The sequence below is a fragment of the Ambystoma mexicanum genome, chromosome 2p, assembly GCF_040938575.1.
Source record: "Ambystoma mexicanum isolate Mex_15411 chromosome 2p, UKY_AmexF1_1, whole genome shotgun sequence".
Classification (NCBI taxonomy): Eukaryota; Metazoa; Chordata; class Amphibia; order Caudata; family Ambystomatidae; genus Ambystoma; species Ambystoma mexicanum.
The window spans coordinates 1,455,114,744-1,455,140,371 of record NC_090923.1 but is presented as its reverse complement, the minus strand read 5'-3'; the positions used below and the strand labels follow the sequence as shown (position 1 = coordinate 1,455,140,371).

At 45.8% G+C, this 25,628-nt stretch overlaps 1 long non-coding RNA gene across 1 annotated transcript; it reads right to left on the bottom strand.

Annotated features, from left to right (window-relative positions):
- Positions 1–16,901: 16,901 nt before the first annotated feature.
- LOC138566080 (uncharacterized) lies at positions 16,902–25,597 on the bottom strand. Its single transcript, XR_011301835.1, has 2 exons — positions 25,529–25,597; positions 16,902–17,245 (listed from the first exon to the last, which is right to left on the bottom strand). It is a non-coding gene; the product is annotated as an uncharacterized lncRNA (long non-coding RNA).
- Positions 25,598–25,628: the final 31 nt, after the last annotated feature.

Genomic DNA, 25,628 nt, shown 5'->3' with positions numbered 1-25,628 from the left:
GCCTACAGACTGCAGGGAGGTCCTCGCCAAGGCATCGTTGACTTTGAAGTGATATGGTCACAAGGGGAAGTGTTTTATACTACTACGTCCCGTCCCCTTTCCTCCATACTTATGGGACATCCCTCCATCCTGTGGGATGGGACCGGAGCACTTTGAAAAAGCATCAAAATTTAGCACATTTTTTTGTCCTTCCTCTCTTTCTGTTTGGGGCACAGCACGCGGCAGTAACCCCACCCATCTTAGCTCTGCTCCGCACATCAGCCATCAGTCCTTTTCTCCGCTCGTTCGGGTCTGGACGCACTTAGCATCTGCAGAAGTTTTTCTTTCTTTTTTCCTCCTCTCTGGCTCTCGCTAGCGATCGCGTAATAGTCGTTTAAACTAGACTTTCCAGATTGTTCCTCCTGTCATCGACGCTTCACGAGGGCGGATCCCCATCCTCTTTGTTTAGAGTGTTTGGGTCCGGATCACCGTTCGGACTCCTGGTTTTATTGTGATTCCCTTTCGGTCCGGGTACTTCAACGTCAGTTAGAACGTTGGGAGGAGATGTTTCGACGTACTCCTCCTTCGCATTTTCAATCTTTCATCGACAAAAAGAAGAAACACCCGGTAGGTTTTTTACTTTTCAGAGACACCTTCCTGGGTTCTACCTGAGCTGGGAGGAGCGTCGACCGCTCTATCACCGGGGCTTGCCCCGAGGTGCCTAATTGTACCAGTGTTTTCTCTGAGGGTCTCCTTAAGGGGCCTGTTGATACCGGTGTATGCTCCGAGGCCCCTCCTGTGGGGGCTGCTTGTAGACCTAGTTCTACTGAATCGTGGGGTACCGGAGCTTGCTCTGAGGCCTCTTTGCCGGCTTCCCTCAAAAGTACCAGGGTGCGTCCCGAGGCCTTGGTTGGGCTTGGTGTTACCGAACGCATGTTCGAGGCCTGCACTTTAAAGGCTACTACCGGACTTGGGTCCGAGGTCCCTCGTACAGAGGCTAAGGAAACCAACATTTCTGAGAGGCCCGAGAAGGCCTTATCGGTGAAAGCTGTTTCTCACCGTTCCCACTCTTGTGGCGATGCCAGAACTGTTGAGGGGGCAAGGAGTCGAAGTTCCTCCTTTACCGGCAGTGCCGAGGTCCTTCCTGTGAAGACTAGTTTGGCTATTGGTATGTTGCAAAAACATTCCAGACCGCATAGCAACGGCTCAGCCGAGGTTCCTTGCGTAAAGGCTAAAATGAAGACCCCTTATCCACCGACGGGGACCCCTGCCTCACTTCCACACGTGCCTTAGTTGCCCTCAGGTGTCAGCAAAATGGCGGCCGTTCCCGCCACAACCACGGCGGCCATTTTGGCCGCTTCTCCCACAACTACGCCATCAGCCTCATGTGTGGGGAGCAGTTCTGTAGGTGAACATAAGGTTCCATTTGCGCACCCGTTCCGTCCAGTTTACGACTGGAACGCTCGAATGCCTCTTCCGCATAACATCTCGCTGCCTGTGGGTTCGGCGCCCTTGATTTATGTGGACACTTCAGGGGATGGGCTGTCTTGGCAACCCTCTCCTCTGCGTCCGTAGAATTATCCCCCTCATGGGAAGCCTTCTCCGGCAGCTCCAAAGCTTTCTCTGGAGGACCCTTTTTTCGGCAAATTTCAGGTACTCATGCGTACTGACCCATGAGGGAGTATTTCAAGGGTCTTTTTAGGGAGATATGCCCGCCTGCGCCTCCGACTCCACCCGCGCCTCCGGTGGTTCTGCCAGCGCCGACCTTGCCTACGGTGCCTCCCCAACCCTTCCGCCCTTGCTTCCACTTTCCCACGTGGACAAGGCATTTCCTGACACGTTTCAGAAGGACCCTGACCTGTCGGATGATGCGCAGGGCTATCAGGACAGTGAAGACAAGCCCTGCTCTATTAGCGCTTTTCACGACCGGGTACTGGACATGATGTGCCTATTGGATGTTCAGTGCCTGAGGCACCCGCTCCGCTTGAGGGTGTGCTTTCGGGGGTGTTCACCTTGTCTCCTTCGGAGCGTACCGGCCCGTTCTTGCAGAAGGACGTTTTGGCCGAGGTCCATAGGGTCTGCGAAAAACCACACTCTGGACTTTTAGTCAATAAGAAAATTGAAGCGCGATACAAGCTGCATTCTTCGGAAGAGGTGGCCCTATCACCTTGTCCGCCCCCCTCCTCCACGGTAGTGGCTGCGACCACTTTACAATCCAGGCCTGCAGCATCCTCTTCTACAACGGCTACTCAGGTCCTGGGGAAAGAGGACAAGCTCCTCGACTCCCTTGGGAGGAAGATTTTTGCTAACTCGGCCCTGCAGCTCCGGCAGGCCAATGCAGAACTGGTTTTACCGGGGGCGAATATGAAGATGTGGAAAGGTCTGTCGGAGTTCGAGGAGTTTATTTCCGTCGAGAAGCTGGAAGACTTTAAGGTGGGATTGTCCGATGCCAGGGTCTTGGCCCAGGATCTGCTGGAGGCCGCGGCTCATCATGTCGACACTTCGGCTCGGGGCCTGATGCTAGGAGTTGATACCTCTCGACAGGCGTGGTTGCATGCCACCAAATTCTCAAAGGAGGTGCAGGAGAAGGTGTTGGACCTGCCGTTTGACGATAAGGAGCTTTTCCATTCCACAACGGATGTGGAGCTGACTAAAACAAAGGACAGCACCCAGACAGCTAAGTCCTTGTCCGTCCTGGTTAAAACTCCTTTTAGAACCCAGAGACCGTTGTCGCAAAGCCGGCCTTCCTCTGGTTTCAGAGGGTTTCTAGATCGGGAATCCCGCAGAGTGGATACCCCTTTGGGTAATTCCCGCCGGAGGCAGCAACGGACTTGGTTTTTCTCCTGCTCCTCAGCCTCCTCCTCAAGTTCAGATGGTAACACCAGTGAAAAGCCTGCCAAATGATGGTTCTCCGTTCTCGCACGGGAGGACGCATTGCGTCTCATTGGGAGGCGTGGCAGACCATCACCGAGGACAGGTGGGTCTTGTCAGTCGCTCGGGTGGGCTTCCGCTTACCCTTACCCCCTACTCCACCCTTCAACCCTCCTTTCCAGCAGTTGGGGTCACCCTCCCTAAAAGCCGAGGTTCAGAAACTGCTGGACCTCAGAGCTGTGGAACCCGTTCCCCTTGGGGAGCGAGGGGAGGGCTTTTACTCCCGGCTGTTTACAGTGCCCAAACCCAACCAGGCTGGCCTGCACACCATCCTAGACCTTTCCCAGTTCAATCTTTCCCTACCCCAAGAGAAATTCAAAATGATCAATCCCGGCCAGATACCGTCCTCCTTGCAGATGGGCGATTGGCTCAGCATGGTGGACTTTCAGGATGCGTACATGCATATTCTGATCTGGAATCCACACAGGAGATATCTCAGTTTCTCGGTGGGAGAGGAGCACTTCCAGTTTCGAGTGCTTCCTTTTGGCCTCAGCTTGGCGCCACGTGTCTTCACGAAAATGATGTTGGTGATTGCAGCCTATCTTCGTCTGCAGGGTATCCATGTGTATCCGTATTTGGACGACTGACTCTTACGCAGCCCTTGCCTGTTGAAAGCAGCAGGCAATCTTCAGTCTCTCCTTCAGCTCCTGTTCCATCTTGGGCTGTCGGTAAACTGGCGGAAATCTTCCATGACGGTCTCACAGGACTTGATTTTCCTGGGTTTCCGCTGGAACACGATCGACTACAGAGTGTACCTGATCGGGGACAGAATGGCAGATCTGGTGGCCACGTGTCAGATGTTTGTGCAGTCGGAGAGTATGTTGGCCTGATGGTTCCAGAGGCTTCTGGGCCTCATGGCCTGGTGCGTATTGGCTCTTCCTCTTGCTCGTCTCAAGATGAGGCGGACTCAGATGGCTCTTCCGAGTTCTTGGCGTCAGGCTGTGGATCCGGACTCCAAGTTGATAATGATTCCGGCTTCCATGAGAGCGGACGTGGAGTGGTGGTCGTCTCTCAGCAACCTGCCGGTGGGGGAGGGTTTTTTGGACCCAGCCCCTATGGTGATGGTCACAACTGACTCCTCCCTTCTAGGGTGGGGTGCAACGTTGGATCTTCTTCAGGTCTCGGATCTTTGGTCGCCTCAGGATAAGCTCCTCCACATAAATCATCTAGATCTTCTGGTGATTTTCTAGCGCTCAAAAGCGTTCACACCGATCATTGCCAACAAAGTGGTCCGTATCCGCACGGACAATGTGGTGTCAATGTATTACATCAACAAGCAAGGAGGCACAAAATCTCCCCCTCTTGTGAACCTGTCCGTCCAGATTTGGGAGTGGGCGGTTCGTCATGGTGTCTGGCTAGTTGCAGTACACATTCCGGGCCAGCTGAATGTCACCGCAGATGCCCTCAGTCGGCGGACGATGGTCAACTACGAGTGGGAATTGATCGCCGAGATCCTCTTAGGGATTTTCCTGCGTTGGGGCACTCCAGAAGTGGACCTCTTCGCGACAGCAGCAAACAAGAAGCTTCCTCTATACACCTCCAGAAACGGTCTGGGAGCCTCCTCTCTGGGGGATGCTCTCGAGATTCCATGGCACAACATGAGGGCTTACGCTTTCCCGCCTCTGCCTCTTATTCACCGGACAATTTGCCAGCTGAAGAACGCAGTGAACTGTTCTCTCCTGCTCATAGCCCCATGGTGGCCGGCCAGGTTTTGGTGTGTCCACCGATCAGGTTACCGTTGAGTCCCGATCTTCTTCACCAGGGGGATCAACAGCTGTGGCACCCCTCCCCACAATCGTTCAACTTGGTGGCATGGTGCCTGAGTTCAAGTCTTTAGAACATCTCAACCTGTCTGCAGATAACATGCGCATTATTCAGGCAGCCAGAAAACCCTCGACTAGGTCTCAGTACAAGAGCAAATGGCTCAGGTTCGGTCATTGGTGTTTACACAAACAGCTGGATCCAAGGGCGGCTACAATTGACACTGTACTGTCCTTTGTATCCCACCTAGCAGAGTCAGGAGTTCACATTCTGTCCTGCAGAACGTATCTTTCGGCAGTATCTGCCTACCTATCTACGGACCAATGTTCTTACTCTCTGTCTAATCCAGTGGTTAAGAGACATTTCGCAGGTTTGACATGCCTTTATCCCCGGCTCGTGTTAGGGAGAATTCTCATTTTATGGCTAATTTCCCTTACCTATAGAGACCCCCAGAAGCTTTGCTGGATTTGAAGGGTTTATTTTTTTCTCCTGCTAGGAGTGAGACCCTTTTTCCCACTTTTAGGCATTTTTGATATGTGTGTTCTAGGCTATTTTTGTGTTTAATACCTATGGAGTTTCTCTCCCCTCCATAGGAACCATTTTTATTCACATGTTACACAGCACCCTCCATGCAGTGACACCGGGGTGTCGTAGCGACCCCCAAACATAGACTCCATACCCTGGGACTGACTACTGTCTCCCAGGGCATGTAAAGTCCCCATTGACTTTATTAGTCAATTTTTGTGAACTAAACCAGTACAACCCATCTTACTATGGAAGTACTGGGAAGGGTTAATAGTTTTTCCCTTATGTTCATTTTCGAGGGGGTACCGTACAGTCCCTCTCTCAAAAGTTTCTGGCTGGTGGCAGTGGTTACTACCGTACATATTCGACCGCGAATATTTCCCTATGGGATTTTCCCATTGTTCGAGGCTACTACATTTTCTGACAGCCTCTAACATACCGCTGGTGTATTTTAATATTAACTTTACTCCGGTAGGTTTTATTTGCCAGAACTTTAATATAACTTCTTTCTCGTGTCTTTCTCTAAACTCCTAACCCAGGTCGGGGATCCTTTGATTGTCCTTTTGGCAGGCTTCTGCCAAGAAGCCCTCCTTTCGGCGCCACTGAGTCTAGGGTGGGTCCATTGTGTGGGAGGGGGAGTAGGACCCCTGGACAGGGTTGCCTCAGCAACCCATGTCGCACTCTATCCTGATAGGCTGGAGGGTCTCCCACCAGATGACCACTCCACTGTGTGAGTGACAGCTAGGCTGTATGAATGGGGATCTTTTTGCATAAAAGCAGGGTCCTGAGGACTGGAAGAGCAAGACGTTGCCACTGGAACTAAGAAGCCGAAGAAGAGAGAAGCCAAAGACATCTGCAACGACTGAACCACCGGTGAAGCCCTGCTGCAGCGTCTCACCACTTTTCTCCACACGACGAGAGAAGATCTTCATCTACAAGAGCCTTCTTCCCTTGAGCTGGTGGGGCCAACCAGTTTGCCAATCGCCTTCCCGGACCTGCCTTGGTCGAATCACCAGTACCCAGTACTTGGAGACCGGAAAGCCAGGCACCCATCCACCCGGCCCACGATTTAAAGGTGCGTACCTTTTATTCATCAGGCAACACCGCGGCTGGTTTCAACCCTGGGTAGTGCAGTAACTCGAACCTTCCTCCACGACGAGAGCCTCTCTTCCTCTGCTGGATTCCCCGAACTGCAGGAACTACCAGGAACAACCGCCACCGCAGGAGCCACTTCTTCATTTTAAAGGTACATTGTTCCGCCAGGCCGCCCTTTCTTCGCGGTAGCTCTAAAGGTGTTTTAATCCTTTACCTACCTGTTGGGTGGCCGCCCCGCCCTCTTAACATTGTCTTTCAACTTCTGCACCCACCTTTTGAAATCGTTAACCAAAGACTTGACTGCAGCTATAAGAACATTTTGCTCCTGGGCCCTTGCCCTGTACCACTGACTCTGGCACAGGCCTACTGACTCTGGCTAAATTTGTTAGAACTGCCTTCTCTAGATTGCTTTCAGCTAGAAATGTGTTGGTGCACCTACTTCTTATAACTACCCTTTCCTTCCCACTTTTAAACCTTGTGAAATACCATTTTGCTCAGTTTTCATTTAAGTATTTCCTATACTGATGCACTGCCTTGCTTAATATGGTTCACAAACTTATGGAAAGTGTTGCTAGGGTGTGTAAGAAGATATTTCTGTATAACTTGTGTTTTCCCTCTCTTGTGAGAAATTGGTAGCGTGCCATTTGTGTTTGGTTTACACTGTGCTGTTTTGCTCAGTTTTCACTCTTGCTCAAACTTGTCTACAATTTAACCAGGGAGTTGTGTATACTTTCTTTGACTGAATTTAACTTGCTTTAAGAACTGTGATAGAAGTGTTTAACTAGAAGTGTATAAAATAAATATATATCTACTTTTTAATACAAAGCTTTGGTCAGTGTTTCCTTGTGCCATAGTACTGTAGGCCTATTGTGTAAACCCTGAATACTGCTCATCTCCCTCTTGAGGTGGGTCTGACTGCTCAGCCACAGCTATCAACTAAATCTTTGTGGTACAGACTGATACCAAACAGGATTTATTGCTCTCACCTGTAGTCTTAATCTTCTGTAGTGCTTCCTAAGGGAACTGCACAGGATTCTGCCTAACAGTTCGTAATCCGCACGCGTCGTGGAATCTGAATGTGGTTCTTACGGCGTTGTGCCATAAACCATTCAAACCAATGGCCATGGTGGACCTCAAGCACCTGTCGTGGAAGGTGTCCCTTTCGGTTGCCGTTACCTCAGCGAGGCGTGTGAGTGAGCTCCAGGCTTTGTTGGTGGAGCATCCCTTCTTGGTTTTTCACAAGAATAAGGTGGTCCTACGGACAAACCCTTCTTTCCTGGAAAGGTGGTCTCTGATTTCCATCTGAATCAATCAGTCTCCCTGTTGATCGCCTTCCCAAACCCTGCTTCAGAAGCGGAAAGGGTTCTGCACTGCTTGGATGTCAGAAGGGCTCTTAAAAATTCTATCTAGACAGAACTTCCGAATTTAGGAGCTCTTCTCAACTGTTGGTGACCTTTGGTAATCCACAAGGTAAGCAGGCCTCTAAGGTGACTATCTCCAGTTGGATCGCTGCTTGTATTACAGAGTCTTACACTGTCAAAGGGCTGCAGCCTCCTAAAGGTATTCATGAACACCTGCTGCGGGGCAAGGCAGCCTCAGTTGCCTTTCAGAAATATATCCCCTGGGAGACCATCGCAAAAGCAGCTACTTGGGCCTCCCCATCGACTTTTTGTAAGCATTACTGCCTAGACCTGAGCTCCAGATCTGATGCTCAGTTTGGCCAGGCCGTGCTGAAGAACCTTTTTCAGTAAGGGGTTTTCCATCCACCCGTAGTTCCTGTGAGGAGTACTTGGGAATCTCCCATAAGTATGGAGGAAAGAGGACGGGACGTAGGAGTATAACCAGGTTACTCACCATAGTGACCACGTTACTCCTAGTCCATAGTCCCCTTAATCAACAATTATGAATTCCCCATAGCCCCTATGGTAATCTAAAGTCATATGCATAATTTTAACTTCAATTATAAATCACATTTCTTTTCTCCACTTAGCTGTAGGTCCCACCATCTGTTTCTTTGTTAGTTTAGCCTGCAATAAAGAAACACTTGAGATTCTTTCAAAGTTAATGGCCGGAACCTGGCGGTCTTTGGTTGCATGTCATCCTAGCGAGGGACCACAAATTGAATTATAATTCTGTGTATTTTTCACATCCATAAACTGGGTGTTTTGTTTTCACAGTGTGGGTCAAATCACCACCTTAGCATTTTGGTCAGGCACAAACTTTGTCCCTTTACTGGCTCTTGGGGGAAGGCAGAGCTTGACCCTTGCATCTGATGGGGGAAGATAAATAGTTCTTGGCCTTCGAATCTCATGGGGAAAGGTCATTTGGGCTAAGCACAGCTTTTACCTCAATTATTCCTAGGAACAGATAAATGCATGATGCTTTTACATTCTGCATGTTTATACATTAAATCTGCTTTACATCTGGCAGTAAATAAGAGACATCTCTTAATTTTCCGTGTGCTGCTTGTGTCGGGTATATTTCCATGGGTTAAAAGGTTGCCACCTTCATTAAAGTGGGTCCTCATATTAATTCTCTCAATGGAGTTTCCTATTTAAAATGTTCATTGCTTCCAAGCTGCAGATTGCACACATTTCCATGAGAGCTCTCTGTGTTAGCAAAGCTGCACTTTAGGCATCAGTCACATGTAATGGAGAGTCGTTTCAGGCCTTTGGCAAATAGTCACTCAAATACAGTGCCCATTTAGTGCATAGACAAGGGGGTGTTAGTAAATAAAGTGAAAAGCTGTCAACTGTATGGCCATCAGTTTCGCCCTGTGGGCTTACCCCTATGTACTTTTTCAAGGCAAAAATGAATGTATATGTTGTCCAAGCACAACTTTAACAAAAACAATTCTACTCAAAAAGGTTTTTTGAGGAAAGGAGCTTCAGCGGATGGAACAAGAGAAAAAAAGACAAATTGAAACAAAAACGAGAATGTTTATTTTTCATTATTACGTATGAGTAAGTCACTGTCCGCTGAAAGAGCTATATATTCATTGGACTTACCAACATGGTATGTGCAACACTTACCTGGACTCCTCTGGAGCATAATATCTTCCCAGCCTGTGCACCTGATATCTTGGAGCCTTTAGGATTCTTTTTCAGTGTTAAACAAACAAATGACAACTATAGAAATGCTATAACCTCTATTAACTGAGAAAATACTACATGAAATGTGTATCCCCTTAATCACTCCCTTCTAACTCTAGGGCTGCATTCCCTTCTCACCTGTGTTTTATTACTGTGGAGCTGTCCAGCCGGCTTTTCTACAAGGGCATGTTGAGATGGAGAAACAATAGTAACTTGGCTTGCTGATGAACTCTACAGCTTCTTGCCTTGAAATGTCTATTCTTTTAAGAATGAGTCTTTGGGTAAGTAAGCAGGTGAAGATGCTGTAATTTTTAAGGGTTTGAGTTGATTCCTAGGTTGGAGAGATCTCTCTTTCTAATTACTTTGTTCTTTTTCTCTTTTTCACAGGTTCTAGGAATTCGGGGAAAAGAATTATGGCTGTGGATGGCTGCAAAGTTACTCAGGATGAGAAAACATTTTACAACCTAAGTTCGCCAATACGGAGTAATTGCAGCCTTCAAGGTGGAGCGCGGTAACAACTGTGAGGTGAAAACTTGGAGAACCTTCAGATACGTAAACGCTCTTTAAACATTTTCTCAGTTAAATTGCTAAGTTTGTTTTTTAATGAAATACCTCTTGTGTTGTCTGCAGGTTTTCGGAAAGCTGCGGAAAAAACCTTCGGAAGATGCGGCGGCTGCGGAAGAAACCTCTGACTGAAGATGCTGCGAGCGGAAAACTGCTGACTGAAGATGCTGCGGCTGGGAGTGGAAAACTGCTGACTGAAGATGCGGCGGCTGTGAGTGAAACGTCTGACTGAAGATGCTGCGACTACAAACAAATAAAAGTTCTTAACTGAAGATAATAGCATTGGAGATAACTTCTGTCGGGTAAGTCCCTTCTGTGAACCGTTGTACTCTGTAGATTTTCGTAAAACGAATGTCTCTATTATCTCCTTTTTTTGACAGGTTCTGTGAGGAGAAACGCTGGTAACGTTACCCGCTGTCAGCGGAGCAGACTCGAAGCGCTCGTTCCAGCGGAGGCGGGGCTTAAGTAGCTCCTCTGCAAATATGAATAGAACTATGCTGCTACTTGTAAATAGGCCTTGCGGCGGCCATGTTAAGTGTATGAAATTACTGTTAAACCTCACGGGAGTCTATAGAAGTATATGCTGTGGATGGTGTAAATGCCATATTTGCCAGGCTAACACCCACCTTTGACCTGCTGATTGGGATAATGTTCCTTGCCTAGCCTGAATGCCTGAATGAGGACTATGCTCAGTGACTGGGATCATGACAGTATGTTGGGATTGGCCTGAAATACAATAATTAAACAAGTATTGCATGCCACTTGTCCTTATCCATTTGTGTGTATAAGCAAATTTCTTCTGTACAAGCTCCCAGTCAGCCTATTATTAGAATCATTCAATCATGCCTATTAAGGCAAAGCAACAGAAGAAACATTTCTTTAAATTTGTTCACTTTTTAACAATGCGATATAATGTAAGTATGTCTATCTACTATGATATCATTTGTTTAGATCGGTCCACGTGCAAAATCAAAAATTGGCTTACCGCCACCTCTAGTCGACTTATATGATGTTCGCAATATATGGTAATACAAAGATCGTATATTCTTAAACTTCCATTACGCATTTGATTAAATTCCTGCAAATGTGCCTGTTTCTTGGCAAATAATGTATGTTTTGAGGCTGCTGCCTAATTGGGCCATGTATAACTCGATATAATTAATGATAACATAATTATATGTTCAACCAAAAAAGAGGAGGCTTACTACTGCATCGGCTCAGCACCTATATTTGTTGCAGTCCGCATTGATGACTGTATTGGGAATCTATTTCTTCAGTCTCCCATTAAGCCTTTGCTTAGGCTTGGTCAAACACGCCTGTCAGCACAAAAAGATAAATTAATGAGGCTATCACATGGTGGGGCCGTATGTGGCTGGATTTAATGAGGCTGAGTACTGAAGAGGATTCTTATCGCCACATCACTCAGCAGACTGGTGACAGTGGTCAATTTCACAAAGTCCAAACAAACCTGTAATCAGGCTTGCTGCGTTATGCCTGTTAAGGCAAAAAGATAGTAAGCGTTAAGCATGGATACCCCTCATCCACACACCTGCATCCTCCTTTCCTGTCACTCTCTGGCTAGCCTCCCTTGGCCCTCTTCCTGCTCCCACCTGTGAGGCTAAGAACCTCAGGTCATCTTCGACTCCACACTCTCCTTTTCTCCTCACAACTCTGATGTCTATAAGAAGTGTAACTACCAACTGCACCTCCTCAGAGTTATTCTTCCTTTCCTCTCCTTCCCTCAGATGCTCAATGTCTCTAGAGCTCTGGTTCTCTCTAGGCTGGACTACTGCAACAGCCTCTTTCTAAATCTGCCTGCTTCTACTCTCCGCCCTCTGCAACTCATCCAGAAGAGGACTGCAAGACTTGTCCTTGGCCTCAAGCCCAGGGATCGTATCTCTCCAGCACTGACATCTCTGCATTGGCTCCAAGTGGCTGCAAAGATTAAGTTGAAGACACTCTGCATTGTCCACAAGGCCTTCTGAGGCATGGGTCCTTAATACCTCCAACTATCCCTTCGTAAATACCTTCCTGCTCAAGCTCTTTGCTCACCCACCTCCAACTCCCTCAGGGTCAGTCGCTTCTCCAAGCAACGTGTTGGTGGTAGATCTCTGTCCTCGGCTGGGGCCTCCCTCTGAAACAGCCTCCCTGCCTCTTGGAAACTTGAGGAGAACCATCTCCTGTTCCGGAAGCACCTCAAGACCTTCCTCTTTGCTTCTGCCTTCTCTCTTCCTCTCCCCTGCTGATTTCCTGTCTGATACTGCACTGGTCACCTGGCTACCATCTGATTTAGGTCCCAGGTCCCTACCCACCCAGTTGCAGTTGAAAATAATGAAAGTACAATCCTTAATACAAAATATTTTGAACAAATTAATGAAAATGAAATTAATAATGACACTGGTGACTCACAATGACATTATGAAAGAATTCAAGAATTAAGATATTGTCAAATCTTAAAGGAAAACCTCTAATTCATTATTTGTGTTAAAACCACATGACAACGCAATTTGCAAATATATCTATATTCTTTTTTTCTCAAGGATGTCTCTTGATCTCCTCCGATAGCAGGTTTGACGTTTTCAATCGCCAGAAATCTGATGTCTTTTTTTATCAGCCATTTGATGGTATTCTCCGCAATGTTGGGCCAGTGGATATTTAGGGTCCTGACTATTGATGGTGTTGGGATCCTCTCGAACGTGTGTTCTTAACTCACCAGTAACGCTGGCTACACACTATTTTTTTACAAATACAAATAATGATGTACACAACAAATTTGTTGTGACAATTTAAGAATTGATTCATGTAAATGTTGGGCAAACCAGGTGTCATGAATTTATGAATATTGTTCCATGCATAACTGCACATGGAGCATCAGCACTTATAAAATCCTGAGACGGGCTGTGCTTGTGGAAGCCAATGGCCAGATTGTTTCAGTGGGCGAATGAAGCTAGTGCACAATTTAGTGCGTATTGTTGGTGATTTCGTATATACCATTTGTGGTTTAGCACCCACATAAGGTTTACGACTTTCCTCTACGGTCAGTAGATGACAATGTTTTTTTAAAAATACTAAACAGTTGTGGGCTGTTGTTACAATACCGAGTAATAAATCTGACTTGATTCGGTACATCATGTATTATAATTATCCTGTGCATTGAATTTAAGCACAATCAAATGCAATGTTGAGAATCATTATTGTATTTTTCTGTGTGCCTGCTTTTGGGTAGGCTTGTTGCTTTAGGTTTACATACATTGTCTAGCATTTGGCTGAATGCTATCTTCCCTGCAGTAGCAGCCTGGTACATTTGATTTCATTGTGATCAGGTGCTGCGCTAATGGCCTTAGTGCCCCATAGGTTTGCAGGGCCCATTTAGTGCTTGTATTTTTCTTCCTCTGAAAACAGCATGTTGATGTTTGGCAGTTGCAAGTTAAATGCTGCCTTTGTGTCTGCCAGCCAACAATGTGCCTTCAATGTTCTGCACTTTTAGGCCTCAGTCAGCCAGAGGCAGTTCATTTGGATCTTGGGAGCTGAAAATAATACCCCACATACTTCTACTGAGGAATGGCGTGGGATCATTCTGGATCCACGGGCAAATATATTTGTCTTAGTTTGGTTCAGAAGGCCACATTGTTGGTAACTCACAAAAATACATCTTCAATGCGAGCGCAGATGCCCAACCTCCCACGCGGGTCCACATTTCCTTCCCTACTGTGTTCCCTTCGTATAACCCTCCATATACCCTTTAAACTTCACACTGTAACCCTATCATTGTATCATGTTAGCACATGGGGCTCATTATTGACCTCCTCCCAGCTCATCAAAATGCTCGGAATGCACTGTGTAGTTACTTGTATTGACTTCAAAAGCTGACCGGGAAACAATGTAAAGCATTTCTCCTTTTTCAAGAAACTGCAATATAATTTACAAGGAAGATTTCTTTAAAAAAAGATACTCTATCTCTTCCTCGCTACTTTTTCAACGTGATAGTAAGATCCGATTTAACTCACCATGGTTACTAAAGATGAAAAATGGATCAATGCTATTACTTTAGAGCAGAGGGCTTGTTCACTTTTTCTTTGGATCTAATTACAGTTCATGCTAAAACTATTGCATTCAGTCAGGTTTGCAATTCAAATGGGCATCCTATAAAGGCAGCCTTGTTCTTTAAATATTACAAAATAAAATCAGTTCATTTACTATCACATGTAGTGTATTTATTTCACACCCTGTTAAACAGCATTTTTACTTCATCACAAAAACTGAAAATGAATGTTTATGTTACTAATATGTGCTAATATCTAAATACACCTCAGCCAGGGTCATTATTATTTGAAAACAATAACTTTCCCCACTTTTCCCACCATAATCACCCATTCTTTGCTCTGAAAGGCTATATATTAGGGCTCAGCTTCAAATGGGATGCTTCCGTCTTATCAAGACAGGAGCAAAACAAGGTTACATGTTAGTTGGCCTGGCCTGGCAGGATAGTGGACCAGGCATTATAAAACGTAATGGTATTGCCTACTAGGGTCCCTACCTCCATCCTATTTTTTTTTAAAAAACTGAGGGGTGGAAGGTGTGGCAACTTGCCGTGGAGGGGGTTAGGAGTGACCTTTGTACAAAATAAAAAGGAGGGTATATTTGTGCAAGTAGACACTTGTATGTAATTATTTGGAAAGTGAGAATCCAAGCGTGTGGAGAGTCTTAATGGTCAAAGTAAAATGGTGACCCAGATTGACAGGCACCCTTTCTCCAATGTAGTGAACACTCATTCTCTCCCTTGTACTCATGAATTCTGATTGCACTCACAGAAGACCTGCATAGCCATGCATTCACCTGATATGCGTTTAAGGGGCCAATGCAGCTGGCAGGGCAAGGGCCCTTCCGTCCCTCAGACCGCATTGCACCCACTTGATCTGGCACCAAAGCAGTAACCACACTCCCAACCCCCAGAACATGTATATGTGAAATGGCTTAATGCATGTTGAATAATATTTTTTCAGGCAGAGTTACAGGGCCATCTAGCCTGCCAGAAGAAGCAAACACTAATGGCAGTGCAAATCAGCTGCCAAAAATCCCCCGGTCCTGCCGGAGAAGGCACTCTTCAGGACTTTGTGAAGAAATAAACAGCTCTCTGACCCTTATGGGCAATTATGAACTACTAGTACTTAACTGGGGAGGAACCTAGGAATGCTCCAGGGGCGTAATTTCACCAAAAGGTCTGGGGCAGCGGAAGTGAGATCACACGACCCTTGGCCCCAGCCTGAAGTGACATCACGGGAAGCAAAGGAACCCAAACTTTCACCCCTTGACAAAACAGGAAGTGGCATCACATAGTATTGTTCCTAAGAACACTATGGAAAATATGGTTACAATATCACTAGAATGTTATTTACCTTTCATACAAGAATGGATCACCTTACGTATCTTTAATATCAGTGCGTATAGACCCATATTACCACATTACTGTGAATGCAAGCAGATGTCCAAGGCCAAATGATAATGATGTGTTATTATGTAGCACTTACGCGTAAGCGCTTTATATAGAACAAATATACATACACTATCGCCCAACCTGTGTTGGTACTCATTTATCGACCTCAGAAGGATGAAAGGCTGAGTTGAGGTGTTTGAGAACAGACTAAACCAGTGACTCATCCCCTGAAGTGTGCCTGAAATAAAACTTTAATGAGTCTAGCAATTATTGTATAGAATTCCAGAAGAACAATTTGTTGTTCCTATTCTTTCTTTTTTAGGGTCACTTGTGGAGCCCCCTGTTTTTTTAAGAGGCCTGAACAAGAAAGACTCCCACTCCAGAAACAAACAGCCACATGGCACTGGCCACAGCCCAGGAGCTTACATGTAAAAAAAATTTAAAACATATATAATTTTTTTTTTCTTTTCTTTTTAGGGGTAGCAAGCGAGACCAAAGGAGTAGCAAGACCTCAGGGGTCGCAGCTGCGACCCCTGGCGACCGCCAGATGACGTCCCTGGAATGCTCAGTAACAATTACTGGAGCACAGCAGGCATTTGACTGGAAAGTAATGCCTGGAAGCAAAGCATTACATGGAAGTTATTCCCGAAGTGAAACTTTACCAGCGGGCCTTCGCTGATGCAAATCCCTCTTTCCTCCGCAAGGCTCGAATAGTGGAGATGAGGAGAGAGGAAAATAGATGTCCTTATCCTCCTGGGCCATTGTCTCCAGTACAATGAGGAGTGACTCTGGCCCTGAAGAGTCTCCTCTGCAGACTGGAACAACTCTCCAGCTGTGCTAGATGTAAGGTGTTGAGACATTCATTGGGATGGATGAAGCTAGTTATTTCCTTTCTGTGTCTGTGAATTCAATTTTCTACCCCGAGGGAGCGCGCCAACGTGGCTTTCGCCTCAGCTTCTTGATTGCTTGTAAAATATCTGCACGGCTGGGAAATGAATAAAGATGATTCTAGTCATGGAGCCATGGAAATATTTTATCTTCATTTCTCCTGAAATCACTAGTTTCAGCAAGTCACTCTGCCCTCTATGCCCAGCAGTGCCAGCGAAACCTACATCAACACCACAGTACCTCTTCGGTGACACTTTGCTATATAAGACATGTGAATAAGGACGTCTTAATATGAGCCAGTCCAACCTAACATCTGCTTCATTCTAGCTCCATCATCTCACAAACCTTAAATGAATGACAACTAATTCATAAAACTCATCTTCTCCCACCTTCCCCAACACAGTATACCCCTATCTGATGAAAATGTACATAATAACCCTACCCTTGCTGACCTCCCATGTCCCACAGCTACCTTTCATTTTCATGTGCACATTTTCTGGGTGTTTGGTGAGTGTGTCAGTCCGTCCATTCCAGCAACAAGGTTGCCAGATGTGTCCTTGGTTCAAATAAGTCCAAGCTGGCATCCCCAGCTAACAACACCAGTTCTTACCAATAATTGTGACCACACACGCTTGTGTCTGGAGCAAGGGAGGCCGCAGGTTTATTAACAGCAGTTTACTTCGGCTAACGTTTCACTTCTTTGCATCCAGGAATTACTTTCGAGTCAAATGCCTGCTTTTGAGCTGAATGTTCTTCCAGGCACGTACTCCAGTAATTGTTACTGAGCGTCCCCTGCCACTTCCACAGTTAAGTACTGCTAGTTCATAACTGCCCATAAGAGTTATAGATCTGTTCATTTCTTCCAAAGGTCTCGAAGAATGCCTCCTCCTGCAGGACCAGGGAATATCTGATAGCTGGCTTGCACTGTCATTAGTGTTTGCTGCTTCTTGCAGGCTATGTCGCCCGCTAACTCTACCTGCAGAAATGTGAAACAACATTCGTTAAGGCATTTCAGATATAGATTTGCTGGGGTTGGGAGGGTGCTTACTGCTTTGGTGCCAGAACAAGGATGTGCAATGAGTTCAGAGGGATGGAAGTGCCCTTGCCATGAGAGTCGCATTACATCAGTTGAACGCATGGCAATGAGAAAGCACTGTAAGTAAGCCTTCTATTGAATGCCCATATGGAGGGGACTGGGCGGTGCAGCTCCACTATGCTTCTGCCTCTTCTATGAATAGCTTTGGAGACTGGGCCATTGATCTTTCCCCATCAATTGAGCTTAACCTGAACTGTAAACTTCCTGGTGACAGTTCCCAGCAGACCTCTCACATCAGCATCAATATCATTACTTCCTACACAACTGTCTCCTTACTCTGAACTCTCCACATACAACAGCCTAGGGTTTTGGCTGAATCATTCCTCCTCCAATCTTCCTGTTCAAAGGGCAGGCGTCTGGCTGCGCTCTGTGTCTCCTAAACTGGAGTGTGTGTAGAACACAAACCACATATCACTTCTCCCCACTAACCCATCCTTCCTCCAAACAATCCGAATGAGCTCGCAAAGGGGCACGGGAGGTCATTTCACCAAAATGCCAGGGGTAGCGGAAGTGACATCACACAGCCCTTGACCCCCCCTGATGACATCACAGGAAGTGATGTCATTTGACCCCACCTGAAGTGATACCGCGGGATGCGATGGCACACAACCTTTCACCCATTGACAAAACAGGAAGTGGCATCACATAGCATTGTTCACTACGAAAAATATGGTTACGATATCACTATAATGTGATGTACATTTCATACAAGAATGGATCACCATATGTATCATTAAGATCAGTGTGTATTGACCCATGTTACCAAATTACTGTGAAGGCAAACAGACGTCCATGACCAAATGATAATGATGTGTTATTATATAGCATTTACGCTTAAGCGCTTTATATAGAAAAAATATACACCCAATATCACCCAACCTGTGTTGGTACTCATTTATCGATCTCAGAAGGAGAAGAACAGACTAAACCAGTGACTCACCCCCTGAAGTGTGCCTGAAATAAACCTGAAATAAACCTTTGATGAGTCCAGCAATTATTGTATGGAATTCTAGAAAGACACATTATTTGGTATTCCTATTCTTTCTTATTTAGGGTCACTGCTGAAAGTGTTAGACTTGTGGCACTCCTGTTCTTATTTTCTTCTATTTTCTTAAGGGACCTGAACAAGAAAGCCAGCCACTCCAGAAGTAAAGAGCCACATGGTGCTGGCCACAGCCCAGGAGCTTGCATTACAAAAAGAAAAACAAAACCTTTTTTTTTTAGAAGTCACAAGGGAGACCTCAGAGGACCCAGTTGCGACCTTTGGCGACTCCTAAATGACATCCCTGAAAGGGGCACTTGAGCCACCTGGGGGGAATTCCGAGGCTTCACCTTCCCTATGAACAACATATGCTCAATATTTAATTTGTAAAAAAATGAATGCTAAGGCCCAACAGTTGTTTAAGCTAGTCCATTGGCGCAGTGTAGTAGCTGCTTTGATGAGAGGGCCTGAAGAGTAATTGACGTGCTCCACACAATAGTTCTGCTTTAGAGCTGAAGCAGCTGGTTGGCAAGGAATGGGCTGGGGCGAATTAAGCAATGCATATGCTGCAGTGGGCATGTTGTGGGAGCAAAATGGGGCTCTTCTATTGTTTAGTTACCGCCCTCATGTCCGCCCGTAGCACACTGGAGTAACAGTGGTCTCGATGATTAAGTCTGCATTTTGCTTTCTTTGTGTCAGGGGGCCTGAAACCATTTGCTCTCTAGATGTTTTATTTATTTATTTATTTCTAATGCACCGGAAGCCCGCAGGCATCGAGGCGCAACATGCACACACGGCGACAAACAAAAGAGACGGGACAGGGTCAGCAGAAAGACAGGTACAGGTAATTCTTGAATACAAATGTTTTTAAGGCTTTTCTGAAGGTCCTGGAATTGTGCTCCAGTGTCAAAGAAGTGGGAAGAGAATACCAGAGGTTGGCCGCTTTGACTTGGAAGTATTTTCCCAGAGCATTCTGACGTTTATAGTTTAAACCTATGATCTGCATTTTGTTGGTGGATCGTAATGCTCTGGTAGGACGGTACTGCGGGACCAGAGTTTTCAGGTAGGAGGGGGCTGCTCCATACACGCATTTGTAAACGAGATCCTGAATAGAAAGCCAGTTTAGCTCCCTTCTGTGGGTTGAAATGTGCTCCCGCCCGTTGAGTTTATTAGCAATGCGCACAGCATTCTTCTGTAGCACTTGACATTTCCTTATATTGGTAGATGAGGCTCCTAGCAGTAATGAGTTACAGTAGTCTAACCTTCTCAAGACAGTGGCTCGAGCGATAATCGCAGTATTGTCTCTAGTAATAAATGGATGTACATTTTTGAGTAGGTGGAGAGAATGGCTACAGCTTTTTGTCAATAGATTGACGTGGGCATCAGAATTTAAGGAGGCCTCCAGATAGATAGCCAAAGTGTTCACCTTAATTAGCACTGGATTACAACTTGTGCCTATTTGAAAACTAGAGTAGGCAGTACTTAGTTTAGCCTGTGAAGCCTTTGAAATAAGGATCAACAGTTTAGCCTTGTTGCAAGGTCTGTAACTTTATTTTTGCTGCAGATATCCCATGTTCAACTGACAGATCTATGTTAAATTTACCCTTAGCAGCGATGCCTTTGGTTGGAGTAATAGTTGAGGCTAAAACCTTGTCCTCAGGGCAATATGAATCTACATCCACGTTGATTAATAAGGTAACAAATTGGCTCAGCACCAACATGAGAGGTCCTCCGATCAACCTACAGGAAGTCGGCATGGCATGCAGAATCCCCTGGATTGGGAATACCATGAAATCACTGGCTGCGGACTGCATAGCTGTTATGTTTTCAAATCCTGCATTGGTAAATCATAATATTAGTTTAAATATAGGCAGGAGCCAGGGGGTGTCTGGCCCCAGGATAGTTATTTATTCATTGTTTGCTTGTTAGGCGCTTATACAGTAAGTAAAACCTGTTTCAAAGCACCCTGTTTCAAAAAATTCCCCTCTTTTTCTTCTATCCGATTGATGCCTATCTCTCCCAGCGTGACAAACTCACCTCTTTGGTAACTCATAATGGCACTAATAGCAACGTCCCTTACAACTCTAGTGCTATAGTGGTGCAGTTCGGTGTCCGCTCATTTGGTCGAAAAAAAAAGATCGAATGACCATTTGGTCGAAACCAAATGGTCGGAAAAAAAAATGGTCGAAATTTTTTATTTATTTATTTATATATTTTCTTTCGTTTTGTTTGGCTAAAAAAAATGAATATATAAAAAGGGGGGTTGGGGGGGAACCCCCCCCCCCAAAATAAAAGTGTACAAAAAAAAGAAAGAAAGAAATTCGACCATTTGGATTTCGACCATTTGGTGTCGACCAAATGGTCATTCGACCATTTGGTTGTCGACCAAATGACTGGTAACTGTGCAGTTCAGCAACATGCAAGAGGTGGTAGGGGGAAAACAACCTGCCAACGTGCTTGCTCTTCCTTCGTCCATCACATGCCCATCACTGCTGATAAGGTCACCCAGCCTAGATCTTTGCTACATGTAGCAGTCATGCCACTTAGGAACTATTTTGAGGCACTATCTTCCATTGAGGAAGTTGACTGACTCACATCCTTCGCAACCTGCAATACCCTTAGGGTCTCGTCTCCAACATTATGCAACCAAGGGCATCGCTCTGTAATTGACAACCATATCTCACTGCCATCCTGGAACATTGCTGGGCTAGAACTAAATGGGATGAGCCTGATGTTAAAACCTTTTTAATGCAATATGATTTCATTTTGTTACAGGAGACGTGGACCTCAGCAGATCTGTTCTTGGATGGGTATGTCACATTTCAAATCAGAGCCCAAAGGAATCCTAAGCACTGACAGTTCGGTGGCATGGCCATGTTCAGCAAATACTCTCTGTACTGCATTAAAATTGTAACCAATCCTATAATGACACGCTTACAAGTGGTTAAACTCTGGTTACACAATGTACATGAGATGGTCATTATTAGTTTTTAGATCGATTCTCGGCCGGGTAACGACCTGGCGAGAGCCAATCAGAATGTGTGTTACATTCTGCTTTACTCTAGCTGGGTACTAATAGTTTTTATAACAGCTAACATTAATCAAATTCGGGAAACTGTTTAGCTGGCCTTAAATTGTTTTTGACAATCAAGGTATTAGCAGCCCTATAGCCCATGCCTGCATAATTATTGGTGGGGATTTTAACATGGAGGTAGGGAATGGGTCGCCTTCTGATCGGTTTGATACAGCGGAAGACCTAGCTATACCTTCCTCCCTCATGTATGATCCATGTATGTGTGTGAACGGATTAAAACTGGTATCTTGGCTGTACGAGTGGGGTCTCAGATGAACTAATGGATGCACTCCCTAAGATAGTGCAGGGAGGTATACGTTCGTGGGGAGTCAAGACAACTTAACTATAGACTATTTCTGCTTCCCAGCTGCCATCCGAGTTTTGATTGAACTTTTAGATTGCAGAGGATGTAATGAGTGATCACCTACACATTGTATTGAAGTTCGAATCCCCCCTGTTATGATTGGTTTTCCTTGCTTGGTCTCTGTTCCCTGAAGACATGGGGCCTCATTACGACCCTGGCGGTAAGGGGTTTACGCCAGCGTTAGCTGCGCCGACCCCTTACCGCCAATTACGAGGTCCCTTAGCGCCATGGAGCTTTTAACACCCGCTTTTAGCGGGTGTTAAAATCCATGGCGCTAAGGGACCATGGAGTTAATTACGCCACCGTAATTTACGGTGGCGTAATTAACGCCTTCCCCACTCCCATTATGCCCTATGGGGCAAAAATGGGAATGGGGAAGGGTAAATGGGGATTGGGGACTTACCGCCCCGCCAAGGTCGGAATGGGGCGGTAAGTCCGCCAACCACCATGGCGTAAACGTAGTTTACGCCATGGTGGTAAAGTGAAGGCCCAGGCGGTAACTTACCGCCTGGGTCGTAATGAGGCCCATGGTGTGTGAATGCATGGTGTGATGTCATGAATGGAATGCTATGAGGGTAACTGGAATGTTTGGGGTTGAATGTGATTCCACCCAGGGCAGTGTAAGATGTAGCCTGGGTGGTGGGAGCCAGTGGGCCCTCCTCTGTACTTCCTGTCTCCTGAAGTACCCGATGTCACCTGATCCTAGGATATACTGAAGCTGTAAAGTGATTAAAGCAACCAGTTCAACATACCTGTGGCCTAGCTGAATATCTATACATTTGAACGTAACACCCCCTCTCTAGAACTCTGGATGTTCTGTTTCTTCTTCTTCTTCTCATACTGTTAAATGGAGTAGGATAGAACATCGTCAGTTGCTGGAAAGACTAATAATAAAGAATTTAAATGTGATCACCATAATTCTCTCAGGGGAGGTGGATTTCATCCTGGCCCTAGCAATATTTAATGATCTGAACAGCAACATATCATCCGGATTCAAGACTCCATGCCGAACATCTGGCGAAGTAAGTGTAAAGGGGTGGTTTCATAAATATTGCACTATGGCCAAAACATTCCTTACTGATTCAATCAGAAATTTTTTAACACCTAGATCCAAAATGGTTGTGGCTAGAGCCAAATGCAAACTGGCTCTCCAATCCCACAAAGAAAATGAGAAAATTACACATGGAGGAAGCTAGTAGAAGCATTGGAGGATTTGAATTCCAAAATATTCTGGGATCTAATCACGCTCGGGCCATCCTATAGGATGAAGCCTAGTAATCCTAATTCAGCTGTATTGGACAAGGACTGAGTAGCACATTTCCCTTACTTTATAATTCAGACACTGGCAGTTCCCAGCCAGACAAGACTCTGCATGCAAGCCTTTTCCAAGTTCCTGGCAGTCAGCAATAATGTTTCCTATGTTTAAAAAGGGAGACAGGGTGAACCTAGCGTCCTACAGACCCATATCCTGGCTAGACTCCCTGTGTAAAATATTTGGGTGTGTTTTACTAGCAATATTGTGAGCCTGGGAAGCGGATAAGAAAATCCTGTCTAAATTTCAACTAGGATTTCGACTGAGCTTAAGCACATCAGAGCAAGCTGTAAATCTAGATATGATTGTGGCGGGTTCTCTTTCATATGGTCGGAGTCAGTATATTTGGCGTTCATGGACCTCAGCATGGCCTTCCACAAAGTCAATAGGACAAAGCTGTGGGGCGTGCTCAGGTCATGGATTGCCCCAGAGAATTGGTCAAGCTTTTGGTCAATTTGCATAACAATACTAGAGCCTGAGAGAGGAGCGGTGACCAAGGATGTTGTACGGACTACTTTGCAGTTAATTCAGGTGTGTGACAGGTCTGCGTCCTGGATCCTCTTCTCTTCCCTTCTCTTTGTACATAAATGGGCTATCTGAGACTTCAGTCAATCTGAAGATAAATGTCCTGAGGGTAGGGAACTGCAGTCTAACTGTGCTTGTGTACGTTGATGATACGGTGCTCAACGGAAGAACACCTATAGCCTTACAGCACCTTATCATAGCGTGCACTGCTTTAAGAACAAACTCAATCTTCAGGTCAATGCAGGCAAATCTGCAGTAATGGTCTGTATGCCTGCAAGGTTATGTGTCTTGATGCCCAGCATGTATATTAACAATATAGAAGTCCCATGCGTAAAGGAATTCGACTACCTCGGAAAACGCTTTTCAAATAATCTCCGGGGAGCGTCATCATACCTTTAAACAAACTATTAAATTTAAGCAAGCCATGTGCAGGGTTTTGTGGTTCATGAAGTTATACAGAAATCAGCCACTGGACAGAATCCTGAAAGTTTATCATTTTAAAGCAGCCACAACGGCAGGGTTTGGAGCCTCACTTTGGAGCATTACTGAAACGGCTGATTTGCAAGTGGTAGAAAATGATTTTATCAAAACAATTCTTGTCCTACCTCGCTCTGCCCCAAACTTTGCTTGTCATCAGAAAGTAGGACTTGGTTTTCTGACCAATGATCTAACCATGCTGCCTATATTTCTTTGACTGCGCATCTGGATACATCCCAAGGCTAATCTTTCCCAGTCTATTATTCTGGAACTGCTCACCAAAAGACTGGCAGAACGTATCGCATAGTTAACCCATTTGAAAACATACTTGTGGACAATCGGCTGCTTGAGCTATTTATTGACTCCAGGAAACCTAGACCAGCTTGCTGCATCCCAAGTGAGTGAAGGCTAGGCTTCTGGCTTTCACTCATGAGAGACAAGAAACCTGTCACTCCCTCTAATAGGCAACATGGCATTACTACTGCAAGGTTATCTAATGTGGGCGAATAACCCATCTCAAAGGTAAGGCATCACTAGAGCAAGATTTGACTGTTTGCACCTCATGCAGGTAATGGTGCTGGGGAAGGGAAACTCCCTTGAGACATTCCGCCCTTTGTGTCTAAAGGAACAAGAGAACCTGCTTCTCTTTTAGTTTTTTTGCACGCCATACAACAACATACATCAGCACTGTTTGATTTGCTTTATGCCGTGTCGCCGCGAACACTCTAGAGCCTATTATAATATGTGAGGCAGGCTTTGTACAGAAGAAACTGCACACTAAATGCATATATGCAAAAGGTCTGGGAGCCCCTCTACCAAGAACGAACATCGCGGTGAGGAGTAATGACCAGCAGTGACCTGTAGCAGTAGAAGAGGTTCCACTGGTCTTGTAGATGCAGCGCGTGGAACAAAGCCTCAATAAATATCCAACTCCCCTACTAATAGCAACAGGGGAGTTGTGTGTGTAATGGGCTGAGCCCAAAGGAAAAAGAAACAAGTTTGGGGAAAAAAAACAATCCAGATGGTAAGTGGTTTGATGTCCCGTTGTGGAGCTGAAACGTAGTAGCGAAGGAAATCCACAAGCAGGGGAAACCACAGGTAGACAAGCTGTTGGCCGCTTTCGAATAGATGAAGAGCGAGAATTTAGGAAGTATCTTGAAGGGTTGTGCCAAAATGACACAGAAGACACAGAGCATTGAGAGCCGCAGGGCTGGAGTCCACAGAATAGCAAGCGTAGCGGGTAGCAAGGGGAGAAGAAGCCGGACAGCGGGGGAATCAGTTGAGAGAGTGCAAGGCAGCAAAGAATGGGAGCCAGGAGAAAACTAGATACCTGGAAGGAAACTAGGGCGAAACGGCTACGGCCGCGGAGCAAGAAAAAGGGCTCCAAACTAGCATATGGCTTAACAGAATGAAGCGACCCGGGGAGTTACCTGCTGTCTGTATTTCATACTGTCAGCAAGGATTTTCCCATCCCACAAAGCAGTGCGGCTCCAGGTGGCCATTTTAGTAAACACTAGAACGTTGCAAGGT